Raw genomic sequence first — 20,924 nt, 5'->3', positions numbered from 1 at the left:
GCCAGCCTCAACAATTTAGCAAGACCCTCAGCAACTTAATGAGACCCTGTTACATAGAAAAAAAGTAAATAAAAGGCAGGCATGGTGGTGCATGCCCGTAATCCCAATACTTCGGAGGCTGAGGTAGGAGGATCACAGGTTCCCGGATAGCCAAAAGGCAGGGGCGTGTAACTCAGAGATAAAATGGTCATGGTTTAAGCCCTAGTACAAAAAAAAAAAAAAAAAAAAAAAGGTTTGAGCCCAGCATGGTGGCTCACACTTGTAATCCCAGCACTTGGGAGGTGAAACAGGTGGATCGAGGTTCGAGAACAGCCTCAGCTACTACTTAGTGGGGCCCTTTGCAACTCAGTGAGACCCTGTTTCAAAGTAAAGAATAAAAAAAAAATATGGCTGGGGGTGTAGCTCAGAGGCAGAATGTTCCTGGGCTCCATGCCCAGTACCAAAAAAAAAAAAAAAAAAAAAAAAAAAACCCCAAAACACATTTGCGTGCTTGGGTGTAGTGGTGCACACTTGTAATCCCGGCTGGTCAGGAAGCTAAGACAGGAGGGTGGCAAGTTAGAAACTCGTCTAGTCAACTTAGACTTAATGGGGATTTGGGAGGATCAGGATGACGTGAGAGTCTTCATTCCATCTTTCTTTATTTTCCCACATTATTTCATAAAGAATGAATGTGTTATTTTATAGCTGGAAAGAATAAAACCAACAAAAACAAACAGCCAAGCGGTCGTCATGGTGAGAAGCCAGGGCTGGGCCCTGCTCTCTGGCCTCTCCCTTGTTCTGGTATCGCGTTATGCCACGGTCTGACAGCTGGCACCTGGGACTCTTGCCCGGGCCATGGGAGACGAACCCCCGGGGCTGTCGGCTGACTCCAGACCACACCAGGTGCCAAATTTAGAGGTCTGGCAACCTTTGAATGTCACCAGGCTTGAGCTTTTTCTTCTGGCGACAGCCCCGTGTAATGCGCGTGTGCCTGGATGTCCGCGCTCTGGCCTCCGGGGACCAACACAGTACTGTGCACGGGACAGGCTTATGGAGACCCTAACGTGGCCTCCTGGAGGGAAAGTGGGCCCTTTCGGTGCACATCGGTATCCCCAATCCGTTCTTCTCCAAGGGTTGCCGACTCTTAAGCCCTACCTGTAAATGAAACAGATTTTAGTGGTTAATTTCCAGCTTTCCAAAATAAAAGCTTCATGCCAGATGCAAATTTGAGTGTGGACAGGGGGCACCTCTCTGTGGGTCTAAGGGCAGGACCTGACCCCCAAGAGGGAGGCACACTCCCATGTCCCAGGAGGTCTGCATAGGTGTTAACAGGCTCCAGGTAAACCTGCCTTCCACCCCAGGGCACCAACTGTTTTCAAAATGGGGCTTGGGCAGCTGCAATAAGCCAGAGAATTTCTCTATTTGCCGCCTCCCCCTAATTATCTAACTGGCCAGCTTTAGCAAGACTTGGCTTCTATTTTAATGGCAGACTTGTCAGAAGCGTGTGCCATTCCCCTGCAGAACCAGGAGCCCCTGATCAACTTGGTTTCCCTGCTTTGCCTTCAAGAGCCCACTTCTAGCCAGGCATGGTGGCTCACGCCTGTAATTCCAATACTTGGGAGGCTGAGACAGGAGGATCACAGGTTTGAGGACAGTCTCAGCAAGTAGTGAGACTCTCATCAACCTGGCGAGACCATGTTTTTAAATAAAAAATAAAATAGGGCTGGGGATATAGAATGCCCCTGGGTTTCATCCCCAGTGCCCCCTTACCTCTCCCCCCAAAGCCCACTTCTGTCGCGCGCAGTGACGACTCTTACACGATCTTCCTCAAGCAGTTTTATTACCCCAGGTTCTTATACAGTTCCTCTTTAATGCTCTCTCAACGCCCTCTCAGGTAAAAACAACATCAGTCTTCTATCCTCTCCCTCATCACTCCACCAACCCTCCTTCTGGCACTCTACGTCTCTGCTGCAGCACACACCGGTCACAGTGGTGGCTTTGTGAACATGTCCGTCCCAGCTCGGAGCCCGGAGCAGTCCGCCAAGGAACTGCTCTTCCTGTCCACCAACCCTCTTAGCTCCCTCTCCTTTCTTCTCCTTCTTCCCGCTAGGGCATGCGCGCTTTTTAACCTTCTCCTGGGCGGGCAGGTGGTAGCACGAGGCGTTGCGTCACTAATTATCCTTAAGGCGCCTGATAGGGCTCACTGCGCAGGCTCAGGGCACCGCCAGCCTCGTGAGCCTCGTGACTTGGCTGCAAGCCCAGGCGCCATCTTGAGTCCACGCTGGCAACAAGCCTGGGTGCCACCTCGGTCCTGCCGAGTGGGCCCCAACACACTTCCTGCTCCAGCTCTGCAGAGAGGAAATGCCCCAGGACTTCAGGGCCAGCACCCCCAGGTGAGCACGGCCTTGGAACAGCCCATCTCCCCAGGGCGCTGTCAAGGGCACGATGCCACAGGACCCAGTAGTGAGAACATCGCTGCCACAGACCTGCCAGCGAGGCCGAGCAAGGGGCAGGGAGCTCTGTTTGCAGACCTGTGTCAAATGACGCTTCCCTGTGCTGTGGGGGCACAACTGGGCCTTTGTGTTGGGGTCAAACATGGTTCCTAATTGGCGGCATAAACAATGGGCCTCTGTGTTCATTCCCAGAAGACAGCACCGCTCTGGGCAACGACACGTGTTTCAGCGTACCAAACAATAAAGTGCGGGAGCCTGACATTTCAGCAAAATTCTCTTTGGAGACTCCTGTACTTATCACTGAGAAAACTTGTTCTCTATATACTGTTCCAGGGCTGAGCAACATCCTCTACCTCCCGGCAGGCCCTGAGCCCTGATTCCGAGTGACCCGGTGAGCACCGAGTCACACAGGGCTTGCGATGCGAAGCCTGGAAGATTCTATCGGGTTTGATTTCCCAGCCTGGTCTGACACAGGGCGCCTCCGTCCCAGGATCCAGTTCAGACCGAACACAGTTGCTGCCAGAGAGGAGGCAGGTCGTCCTTCCCACCTGAATCCAGTCCCAGCAGCAGACTCTGCGAGGCTCCACTGTGCAGGGGGCTCTAATGCACGGCACTTTTATCTATTTATTTTTTGTGTGTGTGGTACTGGGGGTGGAACTCAGGGGCTTTTCCAACTCAGGGCTATACTCCCAGACCTATTTTATATTTTATTTGGAAACAAGGTCTCACTGAGTTGCAAAGGGCCTCACTAAGTAGCTGAGGCTGGCTGGGAACCGAGATCCTCCTGTCTCATTCTCCCGAATGCTGGGATTACAAGCGTGCGCCACCATGCTTGGCCTTTTCTTTCTCTTTCTCTCTCTCTCTCTCTCTCTCTCTCTCTCTCTCTCTCTCTCTCTCTCTCCCTCTCCTTTCTTTTTCTTTTTGTGGTACTGGGAATGGAACCCAGGGGCATTGTACCTCCGAGCTATATCCCCAGCCCTATTTTATTTTTATTTGGAAACAGGAAACAGGGTCTCACTAGATTGAGGAGAGTCTCGGTATTTGTTGAGGCTGTCATCACACCTGTGATCCTCTTGTCTCAGTCTCCCAGGTACTGGGATTACAAATGTGCGCCACCACACCTGGCTAGTATTTATTTATTTATTTATTTATTTATTTATTTATTTATTGCTGGTACTGGGGGTGGAACCCAGAGGCTTTCTACCTCCGGGCTATACTCCCAGACCTATTTTATACTTTATTTGGAAACAGGGTCTCACTAAGTTGCTGAGAGCCTCACTAAGTAGCTGAGGCTGGCTTCGAACCCGTGCGATCCTCCTGTCTCGGCCTCCCAAGGGCGGGGATTATAAGCGTGCGCCGCGCCCGGCTGGCTTTTTGTTTTTTAATTATGAAACAGGGTCTTGCTAAGTTGCTGAAGGTCTTGCTATTGCTGAGGCTGGCCTTGAATCTGTGATCGTCTTGTCTTAGCCTCCCAAGTATTGGGATTACAGTCTGCGTAATCCACTGTGCCTAGCTCAGATTGCATTTTATAGCAGCTCATATTTATTTATTTGTGAATGTATGTATATATATGTATGTATGTATGTACTTACATATGTACTGGGCACTGGGCTCAGGAGCGTCCTATCTCTGAACTACACCCCCAGGCTTATTTATTTAGGTAGTAAGAATTGAACTCAGGTGCATTCTACCTCCCAGCTACACCCTAGCCCTTTTTATATATATATTTTTTTAATTCGGAAACAGGGTCTTGCTAAACTTCTGAGGTTGACCTTGAACCTGCGATCCTTCTTTCTCATCCTCCCAAATATTGAGATTATAGGGTTGTGTGACTGCCATACCTGGCTCATAGCACATATTTAAAAACAGTCTAAGCCAGGCGTGGTGGCGCACCCTTGTAATGCCAGTACTTGGGAGGCTGAGACAGGAGGATCACACAGGTTCGAAGCCAGCCTCAGCCTCAGCAGCTTAATGAGGCTCTCAGCAACTTAGTGAGATGCTGTTTCCAAATAAAATAGAAAAATAGGTCTGGGAGTGTAGCCCAGAGGTAGAAAGCCCCTGGGTTCCATCCCCAGTACCACAAAAATAATTAAATAAATAAATAAATAAATAAAAACAGCCTGAGATGACTAAGTGGGTTAATTTATATCATTTCAATGTATTATTTTGCAGCCGTTCAATGTTTACAGGAGCTGCAGGTTAAGTGGAAAAAAATAAAACATTCAATTAAAGAAGAATATTACATCAGGCATAGAAAATAAGACCACAGCTACATGACAATATCTCCAGATATCAAAGAGGCTGGAGGAGCCCCCCAAAACACTAGACTTCTTGTCTTGGGAGTCATGAGATTATAGGTAACCAGCTTTTAAACTTTTTATGATTTTCTTTTTAAGAACTTTTGATACTAGGAATTGAGCCCAGGGATATTCTACCTGAGGAGGCCTTTTTATTTTGAAACAGGATCTCATGATGAGAACCTACGGTCCCTTTGTCTCAGCCTACCAAGTACTGGGCTTACAGGTGTGTGCCGGAGGGACACCTAGACATCATCACGAGAGGGCGTTTCCTGTGGTCTGGATGAGGCGTAGAAGCTCCCACCTGCTGTTGGTGGGTGCTGGGGACTTCTGGTCCCCTGCTGTTAGCTAGGGCAGGGGGGCGAGGGAGGAGTGAGGGGTGGTCAACAGGTGGGTATTGAGGCTGAAGGAAGTTGTGGACAGGCATTGGGGTTATGTGGCCCAGTTCTTTTTTTTTTTTTTTTTTTTTTTTGTGGTACTGGGGATGGAACCCAGGGACATTCTACCTCCGAGCTACCCCCCAACCCTATTTTTTATTCTTTATTTTGAAACAGGGTCTCACTGAGTTGCAGAGGGCCTCACTAAGTAGCTGAGGCTGGCCGCGAACTGTGATCCTCCTGTCTCAGCCTCCCGAATGCTGGGATTACAAGTGTGCGCCACCCAATTTTTGTTTAAGGACCTACCTCCTACTTTTAGAGAACTAACAATTAGCCATTATTATTATTATTATTATTATTATTATTATTATTATTATTATTATTATTCTGTGAACTCTGAGATCTAATCGCTGCATCCCATCCCCCCAGCCACAGCGACTGGTTTGGCGATACCTATCTGACCCCAGTCAAGTCAGTCAAGCCCAACGAGACTGAGTTTGTTATCTTTATTTGAATGAAGGCCTGGCGAAACCTGCCGCTTCCTCCTGGATGAGGAGCCGTGTTCGGGCGGGGCTGGGAACGGAGCCGGTGGAGTTGAGCCCAGAGATGCAGAGACAAGGCCTGATCATTCTGCTGGTGCCCTGGCACCGAGCCCGCCCAGAGGCAGCCTCCCGCCCGCCGGCCTCCAAAGCAGAGACTGGGCTTCCTCCTGGGCTTCGGCCCCCTGGTTGCTTTTCTGTTATTGGCTTCCAGTACACCACGGTTGAAGCACCTTCTTTCTTGTCAGGGACACAGAGAGGCTGACAGCAGATAACTCTAGATGAGCATGGGTGGTGCAGGGGTGCTGGGGGAAGGAGCGGAGCTTGGATGCTTCCCCACCATCCTCCTCCTCTTCCTCCTCCTCCTCTTCCTCCTCCTCTTCCTCCTCCTCCTCTTCCTCCTCCTCCTCCTCTTCCCTCCTTCTTCTCCATCTCCTTCTCCTCCTCCTCCTCCTCCTCCTCCTCCTCCTCCTTCTTCTTCTTCTTCTTCTTCTTCTTCTTCTTCCTTCTCCTCCTCCTCCTCTCATGCTGGGGATTGAACCCAAGAGGATCTACCTCTGATCTACACCCCAGCCCTCTTCACTTATTTACTTATTTTATTTATTTATTTATTTATTTATTTATTCATTCATTTGGTGGTACTGGCGGTAGAACCCAGAGGCTTTTTACCTCTGAGCTATGGTCCCAGACCTATTTTATATATATTTTTTGGAAACAGAGTCTCACTAAGTTGCTGAGAGCCTCACTCGGTAGCTGAGGCTGGCTTCGAACCTGTGCGATCCTCCTGTCTCAGCCTCCCAAGCGCTGGGATTACAAGCATGCGCACCACGCCCGGCTTATTTACTTATTTTAAAATGGTCTTGCTAAGTTGCTGAGGGTGTTCTCAAAGCGGTGAGCCTCCTGTCTCAGCTTCCCAAGCACTGGGATTATCGGTATGTGATACCATGCCCAGCTGGACGGCAATCTCTGACCTCTCTCAGCAGAGTCTGTTACCAAAAGATGCAGCTTGGCAGGTGCAGCTTGGCAGGGGCGGGGGCCTCCAGGGTGAGGGGCCACTTTTGTCTCCTCTTCCATAAAGCCTGAAAGCTAGGTCCAATAATACTGGCCTGTAACCCCACTTGGGAGGCCAAGATAGGAGGATCACAGGCTTGAAGCTGGCCTCAACAACTTAGTGAGACCGTGTTTCAAAATAACAAAATACAAAGGGCTGGGGGTGTAGCTCTGAGGTAGAATGCCCCTGGGCTCCATCCTTAGTCACACACACACACACACACACACACACACACACACACACACACCAAATACGTAAATAAATAGAAAGAAACGTGGGATCAGATTAGTCGTCTCCAACCTCTGACTACAAACGATGTCTTTACTCTTTTTTTAATTTTTAAGCTTAAGCAATTTTATTAATTATTTATTAAAGGCAGAAAGAGGACAGACATTAAAGCACTATGTTGTGGAGGGAGGGAGGGAGGGAGAGAGAGAGAGAGAGAGAGAGAGAGAGGAATGACTTGATAATAAGTCACCCCTTTTACTCTCTTTTAAACTCGTGGGCCCCATGCCTCGATTTCTCCCCCTTTCCCTGTGACACTTGGGCCTGAGCAGGGCAGGGGGCGGGGAGAAGAGCGCTCCATCACTAACCGCGTCCCCCTCCTTCTCATTCATTCCTTTCTGCTGAGGCTGGCCGCAAACTTCCAATCCTCCTGCTTCAGCCTCCCAAGAAGCCGAATTACAAGTACACACCACTGGCTACCGTTCCCCCTCTCCACTGTACTGCATTTATTAAGAAATAATTCACCAGGCGTGGTGGCGCATCCCTGTAATCTCAGTACTTGGGAGGCTGAGACAGGAGGATCGCAGGTTCAAAGCCAGCCTCAGCAACTTAGTGAGGCTCTTGACAACTTACCGAGACCCTGTCTCAAAGTAAAAAATAAAATAGGACTGGGGGGTGGAATACCTTGAAAGTGGAATGTCCCCGGGTCCAATCCCTGGCACCACACACAAAAATTCAATTGTATTAATAAAAACACACGGCATACTATCAGTCTGGTAAAGGTGAGGTAGCTGGTATCACTACGTGGGTTACGTGGGTTACCTGTCTGCCTCGCATAAGCCCAGGAGGAGGTATTTGGTTGCTTTGGGCAGCTTTATTTCCCATCTCTAACTCAGTGAGGTTCACCCAGGTGAATTCAAAAGCTCAGGGTCAGGGCACAGATGCAATTGCAAATGCTTTTGGCTTTCTCGCTATCCAGGGTCGGTCTCTTTCTCGTCCCTTCTCTTCTCTCGTACTCAGGATTGAACCCAGGGGCATCCTTCCCCCGAGCTTCACCCCCGGCACTTTTTATTTTATTTCCAAAATAGGGTCTTGCTAAGTTGCTGAGGGTCCGTCTAAGTTGCTGAGGCTGACCTCAGACCTGCAGCCGTCCTGTCTCAGCCTCCTCAGTACTCCGATTACTGGCATGGGCCACCATGCCTGGCTCTCAGAATGCTCTTTCACATTGGATACGGAGACAGATCAGGACGAGGAAAGGAGATGGCCTTGCTCCTGTTCAAGGCCTGCGACTGCACCTGCCTGCACATCTGGAAAGCCTCCCGTGCTGGACCGCGGGACAGACCCATCAGCAGCTGATGAATTCCCCATGTGCTCTTTGGTTCCAAGACCCGGGGACTCAATAGGTTTGGGTGAGAAATATTGCCACAGGACAGCAAGAGCTGAGGACTAAATGCTCTACCCAGAAATGCCCATGTCTCCCGGGTGCCACAGTGAAAGATTTTACGGTGCGTTGAGGAGAATTGTGTCTAAAGGGAGGTTACATTTGACTGTAGTGGCTTGTCCCAGTCCTGAGCCGCCAGGACATCAAATATCCAGGAGGGATCTCGGGGGCGGGAAAACAAACCTGGACCCTAAGGCGCTTGGGGAGAAGATAGTCCGGTGAGTTCCGGCTCTTTTGGACTCACGAGCAGGGTAGGGCAGTTGGGGGTCAGGAGCTGGTCTATATTTTCTTTCTACTTCTGGCAAAAATGTATTTGCAGTAGCTGCACTGTTCAATAAATAAGTAAGGAAATAATGAACAAGCCGTATCATCCTACGTGGAGTTTTCACAGACAGTAGAAAAGAGAAGCAGGCTCAAGCACATCACCGAAAACAGTTAGGGAACGCCGGGCGTCATGGGCACGCTTGTCATCCCCGCGCTCGGGAGGCGGAGACAGGAGGATCGCGAAGGTTCGAAGCCAGCCGCGCTGGCCTAAGAGACCCTGTTTCCAAATAAAAAATATAAAATAGGTCTGGAAGTGTAGCCCGGAGGTAGAAGGGCTTCCAGGAACCCCAGTACCACCACCACCACTAATAATAATAATAATAATAATAATAATAATAATAAATAGTAATGGAGCCGCCCACCCAGGAGGAGACGGCTGCACTCAGCTAGCACTGCCACAGGACATGGAGGCTGGGCAGAGGCACCCCTGGGTAAATACCCATCGGGAAGTGGGCCGCTGTTTTGCTGCAGATAGATCAGAAGGGAGGACGCCGGGCAGGAAGATGTCGGTGAGACCGACTCTGGGGCAATTTCCCGAGGGATGGGGCTGAAGTGTCTCATTTGATTGAAAATGGGACCGCGTGGAACAGGGTCAAATGAAGGGGCCTTTCTCAGCAGGTACCTGAGGAGCCTCTTCCCCCTAATTACTCGGGTCGCCACAGTTAAAACAGCCCCCAGTGTTCTGCCTCGCTTCTGAAAGAGCAGCCTTCTCTCAGGAGGGCTCGGGAATGCAAAGCACCGTGCTTGTCTGGCGAGTGTGAAGTGGTTAATCAACACGCGGGCCATGAAAGGTGGTTTATTAAGTTAATTGTGACTGGGGGAGGGACCGTGCTGGGAAGATAAGTGGGGAAAGAGACGCCGAGGACCTTGCAAATAAAAGTAAGATAATGGTGACCTCAAATGCTTCCTTCCCCATAAATCTGTAGAAACTGAAAGCGCGATCGATGTTGTGAAGTCCTTCTAATAAAGACCTGAAAAATCCCAGCATGTTTACCCCGGGCCCTAGGAAGTTCAGGTTGTCCCAGGTGAGGTCTGCCTGCTGAGTCCAGGGGTGACCTCCAACAAAAATTGTATTCTCTATTCCAGTTCAGTGTGTGTGTGTGTGTGTGTGTGTGTGTGTGTGTGTGTGTGTGCGCACACACACACACACATGTTACTGGGGATTGAATCCAGGGGCGTTCTACCTCTGAGCTATATCCTTAGAACTATTTTATTTTTTATTTATTTATTTTTTTTTTTTTATTTTGGTGGTACTGGGGTTCCTGGAAGCCCTCCTTCCTCCGGGCTACACTCCCAGACCTATTTTATATTTTTGAAACAGGGTCTCTTACGCCAGCGCGGCTGGCTTCGAACCTGCGCGATCCTCCTGTCTCCGCCTCCCAAGCGCGGGGATGACAAGCGTGCGCCACCACGCCCGGCAGAACTATTTTATTTTATATTTTGAGATTCTAGGGATTGAATCCAGATTCATTCTACCTCTGAACTCCCCCGCTCTATTTTTTTATTTTGAAGCAGGGTCTCACTAAGTTGCAGATGACCTTGCTAAACTGCTAATCCTGGCCACAAACCTGCGATCCTCCTGTCTCAGCCTCCCAAATACTGGGATTACAGGTGTGAACCACTATGACTGGCTTATTCCAATTTACTTTGATCGTAAGATATTCCATTAGAGCCAGGCGTGGTGGTGCACACTTGTCATCCCAGCATTCGGGAGGCTGAGACCGGAGGATTACGGTTCACAGACAGCCTCAGCTACTTAGTGAGGCCCTCCGCAACTCAGTGAGAACCTGTTTCAAAATAAAGAATAAAAAATAGGGCAGGGGGAGTAGCTCGGAGGCTGAATGCCCCTGGGTTTCATCCCCAGTACCACCATAAATAAATAAATAAATAAATAAGACGTACCATTAGCTGACAAGTTTCTTTTGACATTAGCCCTCAAATGCACCTCAATTTGAGGAACCCTAGAGGGTGAAAAAAATGAATGTTTATTTTCAAGCAGAGAAAAATCTATGTATACTGATATAACACTATGCCTATTATTTCCTTGTTTCTTGTTTGGGTGTTGGGGCTTGAACCCAGGCCTTGGCTCGTGCTAACCTCGGCTCTATTTCTGTGTCTAGCCTTACCTCCCTCCCCAAAGCTCCCATTTTCGGTTGGGTAACACACTGGGAACAGTAGGCTCAAGCTTGAAAATTGACCGTGTGGGAGCCGGTTCACATTCATTTAGCAATGAATTTGGCCGGGACGCGCTCTGCCCTCTGAGTGCTGACACTCAGCGCCTTCCCCAGCAGAGAGCTTGACTTTGCCATCTTCAAGCCAACGCTGAGTCCTCACTCCTAGCTCTCCCCGCCCCCGGTGGTGTTACCCAAGCCTGGCTTTCCTTCCCAGCTCTCCCCGAGGAGCTGCGGTAATAAGATCCTGTTTCATGAGGCTCTGGAGAGCGGAGGAGATGACCCCACTTAGAACTTCAAGGAGAGTGCTGGGAGCAAGTAACCGGGCAGTAAACGTTCAGCTCCTGCTTACCCGCAAAACTCTCGCTGTAAATTGGGTGTATGCTAATAATAATAATAATAATAATAATAATAATAATACACGTCTGGTTGGGCTACAGATTGCAAGAGGATTCTTTTTTTTTTTTATTTTGGTGGTACTGGGGTTCCTGGAAGCCCTTCTACCTCCGGGCTACACTCCCAGATCTATTTTATATTTTTATTTAGAAACAGGGTCTCCTAAGCCAGCGCGCGCAGCTGGCTTCGAACCTGCCGCATCCTCCTGTCTCCGCCTCCCAAGCGCGGGCATTACAAGCGTGCCCACCATGCCTGACGCTTTTTTTTTTATTATTGTTTTTTTTGTGGCACTGGGAATTGAACACAGGGCATTCTACCACTGACTACACTCCCAGTTCCATTTTAATTAATTAATTAATTAATTATTTGGTTATTTATTTATTTGAGGTACTGGGAATGAAACCCAGGGGCATTTTACCTCTGAGCTATACCCCCAGCCCTATTTTTATTTTTTATTTTGAAACAAGGTCTCACTCAGTTGCAAAGGGCCTCACTAAGTAGCCGAGGCCTTCTAAATGTTGGGATTACAAGCATGGGTGCTTGTAATTTTTTATTTGAAACAGGGTCTCACTAAGTTGCAGAGGGCCTCACTATGTTGCAGAGGCTGGCCTCAAACCTGTGATCTTCCTGTCTCAGGCTCCCAAGATTCCAGGTGTGCACCACCATGCCCGGCCTAGGTAGATTCTTCAGATGCAAAAAGCTAGGCTTCCTTCCCATCTCTGCTCAGGGTGGTGGAGATCTAAGACACGGTCTCCATGCAGCAAAGAAGCTCTGTGATTGGAAAATGAAGGGAACCAGAGGACGGCAAACGCGTAGGCAGAGGAAACTCAGCGGGGCCAGGAAGGGTGTTGCACAGAATGGAGGACGAGAGCCAGAGGAGCAAGGCACGTCGGCTAAGGCAGGAATGCTGAGCTGCGCTCTGAATGTTTGGGGTGTGAATGCTGTCAACAGCCACATGGGCCTGGAAGACAACCCCAAGACCCAGGTGAGACCCCAGCCTTTTTTTTTTTTTTTTTTTTTAGTGATATGGAGGGTTGAACTCAGGGGCATTCTACCTCTGAGTTACACCCCCAGCCCTATTTTATTTTTTTATTTTGAAAACAGGGTCTCAGCTGAGCGTGGTGGCGCACGCTTATAATCCTAGCACTTGGGAGGCAGAGACAGGAGGATCCGGGTTTGCAGGCAGCTTCAGCTACTTAGTGAGGCCCTCTGCAACTTAGACCCTGTTTCAAAATAATAAAAGATCGGTCTGGAGGTGTAGCTCAGAGGTAGAATGCCCCTGGGTTCGATTCCTAGTACCACACACACACACACACACACACACACACACACACACACACACAGAAGTAAACGGGGTCTCACTAAGTTGCTGAGGGCCTTGATAAGTTGCTGAGGCTGGCTTCGAACCTGCGATTCTCCTGTCTCAGCCTCCTGACTAGCAAGATTATAGGTGTGTGCCACCACGCCTGGCTGGGACAGAGGGTCCCCGCAGGCCGCACTGGTAGTGAAGCTTCCTAACTGGCTTCACTGGGGATAAGAATGATAGCTCTCAAAGTGTAGGAGAATACCCACGAGGTGAGATCCTGGTGGGGTGTGGAAATTAGTAATAGAACAGAAAATGTAATGTTAAAAAAAAGAGAAAATAGCCATGCGTGGTGCTGCTTACCTGAAATCTCAGTACTTGGGAGGCTAGGACAGGAGGATCGCAGGTTTGAGGGCAGCCTCAGGAAGTAGGAAAACTCAGCAACCTAAAGAAATCCTGTTTCAAAGACAAAAATAAATAGATAAAGAAATAAAAAGGGCTGGTCTGAGCTTGGAGATAGATTGCCTCTGAGTTCAATCCCTACTGTCACACAAAATAAATACATACATACCTACGTACATACATATTACATACATAGGGCTGGGGGTGTAGCACAGAGAGTGATCCTGAGTTAAATTCCCAGTAGGCCCTCCTCTAACACACACACACACACACACACACACACACACACACACACACAGAGGAAAATACAATGTAATAAGATCCTACACATGGACCTCTTTTCTGACACATTTATTTCAGTCTAGAAAGGCCCCATTTCAAAATAAAAACCCAATTAAAAAAAAAAAGGGCTGGGGGTGAGGTCGAATGCTCCTGATACCTCTGGGTTCAAAAAGAAAAAAAAAAATATTCAAATGAGGGATTGAAACTAGACTCTAAAAGGACCAATTATAGTAGAGATTCAAATGAGGGACTGAAACTAGATATTCAGATGAAGGTTTGAAACTAGGCTCTAACAGGACCAATTCTAGCGGAGATTCAAATAAAGGATTTAAATTTAACCGCGACCATTGGGTCCCAGGATTCAAATCAGAGGAATCAGGGACAAACAGGGACGTCTCCAGATGGGATAGAAGCTGGTCTCCCCACAGCCTTCGGTGGCCACGGTTTTGGGGTCCCCCGCCTTGTGTGGGGCCTGCGCCTCCCTTCCTGTGGCTGGGTTTTGTGCGGGCGTCGAGGAGCAGCGGTGCACGATGCCGGACTGCTGGCACCCGGTCTGGGCTACGGGCAGATACTGCCCAAAGGGCCCGAGTTCTCCGCGTTCGCCAAAAGGATGCCCCCCTCCATGTTTCCTTGGCAACCGATTCTGCGTCTGTGGGTTTCACTCTTTGACTTGACAAGGTAAGGGTGATCTGGGATCCGAAGGGAAATCTTCCCTGAGCCAGACCACTTGTGTGAGGGGTGGGCAAAGCGCAGGGGCTGGGGGCCCCGGGTCCAGGTAGCACCTGGTGGCCAGACCCCAGAGCCCTGGCTTTATCCAGCAGAAGATGTAAAGGCATGGGGTTGGTGATGGCTGCTCTCTCTCTCTCTCTCTCTCTCTCTCTCTCTCTCTCTCTCTCTGTGGAACTGGGGATGGAACCCAGGTACTTTCTATCTCCAGTACTCCCAGACCTATTTTATATTTAATTGGAAACAGGGTCTAAGTTGCCAAGAGCCTCACTAAGTAGCTGAGGCTGGCTTCGAACCTGTGCGATCCTCCTGTCTCAGCCTCCCAAGCGCGGGATTACAAGCGTGCGCCACCGCGCCCTATTTTGTTGCTCTTTATTTTGAAGCAGCATCTCACCAAGTTGTGGACCACGGCCTCGCTAAGTTGCTGAGGCTGGCCATGAAGCTACAATTCTCCTGATTCAGCCTCCCAAGTACTGGGAATACAGGTGTGTACCAATACACCTGGCTTTTTTTTTTTTTAACAAGGTCTCGCTAAATTGCCGAGCAAGCTGGTCTGGAAGCTGCCATCCTGTCTCCGCCTCCCGAGAACTGGGATTTCAGGTGTGGACCACCATGCCTGGCTTTCCCCCACTTTCTTCATGAGATGAGGAAGGAGCTTGTGCTGCCAGTCTCCATGGATGCGTGCCCTCGGCTAGAGGTGGTGGTCAGAGGTGGATACTGAGCATGGGTCTCTGCGTGCGCCCACCAGGAAGCCACCGGTGCTGCCCCAGCGCTGGGCAGGACAGCCGCTGGCCTCTGAGGGGTTTCCAAGCAGGGACTCTACCGACTCCTTTCATCTGTCAAGGCCACCTCCTCAGGCCAGCCCCACGGTGGGTGCACGTATGTGTGAGTGTGAGAGGGCCGGCGTGCATGTGCCAAGCTCACCATGCATGCGGCCAAAGGAGGCGCTCGCCAGGCAAAGGCCAGGAGAGAGGGGGGATGGACGCCTTCCGGGGTCTCAGCTCCAAAACCCCTTTAAACATCCAGCAGAACAAAAGCCCATTTGCCTTTTCTGTCTCTGATTCGCAGTATCCATCCCAGTGAATTACAGTGGTTTAAAAGCATCTGCTTTTAGCTGGGCGTGGTGGCGCATGCTTGTAATCCCAGTACTTGGAGGCTGAGACCGGAGGATCGCGGTTCCCGGCCAGCCTCAGCTGCTTAGTGAGGCCCTCTGCAACTTAGTGAGACCCTGTTTCAAAATAAAGAATAAAATTTGGGCTGGGGGTGTAGCTCCGAGATAGAAAGCCCCTGGGTTCCATCCCCAGTACAACAAAGAAAAAAAAAAAAAAGGCAGGAAAAGATGGGATGTTTGGATTGTGTTTCTGGCAATTTCAAAAGTCTCCAGAATTGATTGGTTCTTTTACTCGTGTGTGTGCGCGTGCGCATGGGCACGCACGTTGGGGATTGAACCCAGGGGTGGTCTATCTCCAAGCTACATCCCCCAGACCTTTTTATTTTGAAACCTGTTTTCACTAAATGGCCGAGGGGCTAGCTGAGTTGCTGAGGCTGGCCTCGAACCTACGATCCTCCTGTCTCCGCCGCCCAAGGACTGGGATTACAGGGCTACACCACCCCTCCCGGTGGTTCATTTACCCCTTTACCCGTGGTTTACAAAGCAGCCTCTGAAGTCTAAACGTTGCAAAGTTTCCACCAGAAACTAACCTGGCCCGACACTCCCCCGCCGTGCCAGGCTCTCCAGGAGAATCCCAGACATCAGTCCCTGGGCTGGGCTGACGTCATGGAAAATCTTAGCTCTGGCCCCCAGGACACACAATTAGCCGGGGAGCCCAGTGCGGTGTGGAGGAGGTGTGCAGTTCGCAGTGTCCTTGAAGGAGACAAAGGGCCCCCGGCTGGCTCGAGACCGCTCCCTGCCCCCGCCCCTGCGGACTGCAGGAGGAGGGTGAGGCTTGGGAAGTTCGCCTACAGGTGCTCTGCCTAGGGAGGACCACCTGCCTGCCATCCAGCCGGATCCTGGTCTGATTTGCCTTCCGCCTTTCCCTTCCTCCCTTTCTACACCAGCGACTGAACCCGGGGGTGTTCTGCTTCCGAGCTGCACCCTCAACCCTTTTTCTTTTTGATTTTGAAACAAGGCCTCACTAAATTGCCGAGGCTGGCCTTGAATCCGTGATCTTCCCATCTCAGTCTCCCAAGTACTGGGATTCCAGGTGTTCACCGCCATGCCCGTCCACAGGAACCTGCTTTCTTATTCCTGCCGTCTCCATTTCCCGCTGACTTCATCCCTCTGGGGCCTGGCGCGGCCACAGGCCTGAAGACGTCCAGATCTGCCCCTTGGCAGGGCTGGCCACTGGGCTGTCACTGGACTGAGAACAGCCGCTGGCGGGCAGCCCGCAGTGGAACTCCTGGTTGGGGCCTGTCCCTCAGTGTGCGGCCTGGGTGGGGGGTCCCAGGGCTGAGGGGGCTGGGCGGGGCTCCCCGGGAGACCAGGCTGCAGTGGGGGGCACAGGAAGGAAGGGTGCACAGAGATCCCCTCGCGTTTGTGCCGACGCGTCCAGGCAAGCTGTCCTGCCCCAGGAATGAGGAAAGAGCCCGGCTACTTTCTGCTCAGGAAGGGCTTGGGCGTCTGTGGGCTCCCCGCCTCCCTCGGGTCCTCCCCACCGATTCTCTCCGTGGCACCTGGCCAGACCCTTGCGTTGCGTCCCTGGCACTGCGGGGTCAGAGGACGGCTTGGCTCCCAAGCCAGGAGGCTTCCTTCCTCCTGGACCCTGAGAGGCCAATGGGGTGCCCATGGGAGCCATCTCCCCACCCCCCACCACCAGCGACAAGGACAAGGAGTACCTGGTGAATCGAAAAAACAATAGTAAAGCCAGGCGTAGTGGGGCACGCTTGCCATCCCAGCATTCGGAGGCTGAGACAGGAGGATCGCGGTTCGAGGACAGCCTCAGCTACTTAGCAAGGCCCTCTGCAACTCAGTGAGACCCTGTTTCAAAATAAAGAATAAGAGAGTTGGGCATGGTGGCGCACGCTTGTAATCCCCGCGCTTGGGAGGCTGAGACAGGAGGATCGCACGGGTTCGAAGCCAGCCTCAGCTACTTAGTGAGGCTCTCAGCAACTTAGTGAGACCCTGTTTCCAAATAAAATAGAAAATGGGTCTGGGAGTATAGCCCGGAGGTAGAAAGCCTCTGGGATCCACCCCCAGTACCACACAAAAGAGAAAAGAAAAGAAAAGAAAGAATAAGAAATAGGGCTGGGGGTGCAGCTCAGGTGTAGAATGCCCTGGATTCCATCCCCAGAACCACAAAAAGAAAAGAAAAGAAAAGCAATAGTAAAAGTCATGTCTAAAAGATGCTCTTCTTTTTTTCTTCCTTTCTCTCTCTCTTTTTCCTTCCTTCCTCCTCTTTCCGTCCTTTTCTTTCATACTAGAGATTGAACCCAGGGGTATTCTACCTCTGAGCTGCGCACTCAGCCCCATTTTTTTTTTTTTTTTAATTTGCAAACAGGGCTTCACAAAGTTTCTGAGAGTCTCATGAAGTCGCTGAGGCTGGCCACAAACCTGCGATCCTCCTGTCCCAGCCTCCCAAGTCCTGGGATTACAGCTGCGCACCACCACGCCCAGCTGGTTTTCTTCTGATTAACATCGTGCACTTGCAATTCTAAACAATGTTCTTGGAAAATTTTATTTTGTTGTTTTGCATCCTAAATAATTTCTGCTACTCTGGAGTTCTACTAATATATTTATAACCTTCTAATGAGCACATTTTTATTCCCTGTACTTTGATAAACATCGCGTTATTTGTGGTGGTTAATTTGGAAAAGTCCAGGTTACATAGACTCCCAGCTTCTGAATGGCCACTTGTGTCCGTTTGAAGAGTAAATTCCTTCCAGTTTGGACTTGTTCAGGATTGCTTCAGATGTGGTATAGGGGCCGCATCCCTGCAGGTTTACCTCCCCCTGCCTTTAAAGAGTAGATTGGGGGCACACACCTGTACTCGGGAGGCTGAGACAGGAAGGTTGCAGGTTTGAGGACAGCCTCAGCAAGTAGTGAGACTCTCATCAATCTAGTGAGACCCTGTTTTAACAAGAGAGGTAGATTAGAAACACAGACACACAGCTGTAATCCCAGGACCTGAGAGGCTGAGGTAGGAAGATCTCAGGTTCAAGGCCGGCTCGGGCAATTTAGTGAGACTGTCAGCAACTTAGCAAGACCCCCTCTCTTGGGTGGGGGTGTAGCACCGTGGTAGAAACCCTGAGTTCAATCCCCAGTGCCACATAAAAACGTAGATAGGAAATAAACAGTGACAGCCCAGGGCTGATACAGCAGCAGAAGCCGCCTGCCCTCACCCCTGCCATCCTGCACGATTGCGATTGCGTGGAGTTTTTATTAGTTAGGACGTGGTGTGGAGCCTCTAAGAGCAGGAGCTGGTGGCGGCCCCGCTCTCTGGTTTCCAGCCCTCTGCACACCCTTCCACCATGCATGCTCTCTGCCTTGAAGGAATGTAGTCAGGGAGGCCCTCCCTCGAGCCTGCGCCATGCTGTTCGGGCTTTCAGCCTCCCAAACTGTGAGCTAAATAAACCTCTTTTCTTTGTAAGTTCCCAGACTCAGGTACTTTGTTATAGTAACAGAAAACAGACTAATACAAGGGCCTACTACATTCAGGCCACTCTTCAAGCCATGGTTTCTCCATGGAGTCTGCATCACACGCATTCATATTTGTTTATCCGTCACACACACACACACACGTCAAAGGTGGGAGCTTTTTCTGGTTTACTAGGAGCTCTTCCTTTAGAACAGCATCCGGCACAGAGTAGGTCTCCGTGAATATTGAATGGAGGATTTTCCAAGGAAAAACATCCCAAGGGTTACGTAGAATTCTCTCGTTTCTATGTTGTTTTTGTGGTGATGCCATAGTTTTTCCTTTAGCATTCCTTCGAAGTCTTAGAATTCAGTGTCCGTTGTGGATCCAAGTTAATTTTTAGAAGTTTTAAATGTGGTAGGTTTAAAGCTGATCCTTGAATGGTTCCTTTGCTCTTTTGCTGACACACATGAAATCTAACACCGCCGAAAACATGGCCTCAGAAGTAGTTTCTTCAAAATCATTTAATCTGAGCTGGGCATGGTGGTGCACACTTGTAATCCCCGCGCTTGGGAGGCTGAGACAGGAGGATCGCGCAGGTTCGAAGCCAGCCTCAGCTACTTAGTGAGGCTCTCGGCAACTTAGTGAGACCCTGTTTCCAAATAAAGTATAAAATAGGTCTAGGGGTGTAGCCTGGAGGTAGAAAGCCTCTGGGTTCCATCCCCAGTACCACAAAAAAAAAAAATCATCGGCTCTGTAAGACCATTGGTACCTCTTTCTCATGTTCACCTTCCCCTAAATAAGAGGGAAGCCCCCAGGATTCCTCCCCGGTGCTTTCTGTAGGAGGCGGCTGAAGCTGGAAACGGTGGTCTCCATTTTCATGCAAATATTGCTTTCCAATATTTTCCCTGTAGGTCCTGCAGAAAGGGTTGGGAAAGTCATCTCCATTCATCCAGCTTTTAGGATTCAATTCAAAATCTTTCCAACGTGTTAGAAGTAAATTTCCATGGTGTCATAAGAAAAGACACGTATTTGAAAGGGGCTCAAAAAAGCGGATTTTACTTTTTGCAAAAGAGAGATCCTGCCGCCAGTCAAGTTAGGCAGGCAAGGACAAGGGCGGCAGACTGCTGGGCGTCTTATGTCAGGGCAGGGGCTTCTGTGCTGCGCTCCTATTGGAGGGCGTGTGGCCTCACAATCTTTTTTTATTTTGTTGCAGCACTGACGATTGAACCCAGGAACATTCTACCTCCGAGCTACACCCCCAGCCCTATTTTTTATTCTTTATTTTGAAACAGGGTCTCGCTGAGTTGCAAAGGGCCTCACTAAGCAGCTGAGTCTGGCCGTGAACCGCGATCCTCCGGTCTCAGCCTCCAGAATGCTGGGATGACGAGCGTGCCCACCGCGCCGGGCGCCTCGCAATCTTTACACCATTGGCCGAAGGGGATGTACACAACTTCCAGGAAATGCTGTCTTTACACAGGCACACACAAGGTACACACATGGCAACCCCACAAACGGGGGCCTAAGCCAAGCTAGTCCTCTGATAGAAACGGTCTCCTTATATTCTCAGGAACTCAAGTCAAAAACAAAATGGGAGGAGTTCGTGGAGAACGGACATTAGCAGTTCAAAGCGCAGGCTTTGTGTCAGTTAGAGATGCAACAGTGAAGACTCTCCTCCTCCCCCTCTCTTCACCTTCCCCTCCCTCCCCTCCCCCTCCCCTTCCCCTCTTCCCCTCTTCCCCTTCCTGCTCTCCCTCCCCATACCCCTTCTCACCCCCTCCCTCTCTTCCCCTCCCTTCCCCCCTCTCCTCCTCCCCTCCCCCCTCTCCTTCTCCCTTCCCCTCCCCTTCCCCTCCCCCTCTCTTCCCCTCCCTCCCCTCCCCTCCCCCTTCCCTTCCCCTCTTCCCCTTCCTGCTCTCCCTCCCCATACCCCTTCTGGCCCCCTTCCTCTCTCCTCCTCCTCTCCCCTCCCCTCCCCCTCCCTCCCCTCCCCCTTCTCTTCTAGTCCTCCCCGTCCCCCTCCTCCCAGGGTGGAGTGGGAAGGGAGAGAGGCCCTGGAAGGATACCCCAAGTTACTGAAGGCCAATCTCAAGACAGATGAAAGAAAACGATGGTAAAAAAAAAAAAAAACATACACTCCCCGAAACGGACGTCAGCTAGAGCTGAGGTTCCATCTTGGTGTCGGCCCCACGGAGCTGAGGGAGAATTCCGTCCCCAGCTTCTCTGCAGAGTTACAGCTTTGTTATTCATCAGGCACCAGCAGGGACGTGGAATTCCTGAGTTTGGCCTAGCGGCTGCCCTCAGCCCCATGACTGGTTTATCCTGATGCTGCCCGAGTGGGAGGGGAATTTTTTTTCTTCCTCTTCTTTTTTCCCCTGCAAGACCAC

This window comes from Muscardinus avellanarius, assembly GCF_963383645.1.
Source record: "Muscardinus avellanarius genome assembly, chromosome: 16".
In the NCBI taxonomy this organism is placed as follows: domain Eukaryota; kingdom Metazoa; phylum Chordata; class Mammalia; order Rodentia; family Gliridae; genus Muscardinus; species Muscardinus avellanarius.
This window is presented reverse-complemented; position numbering follows the sequence as displayed.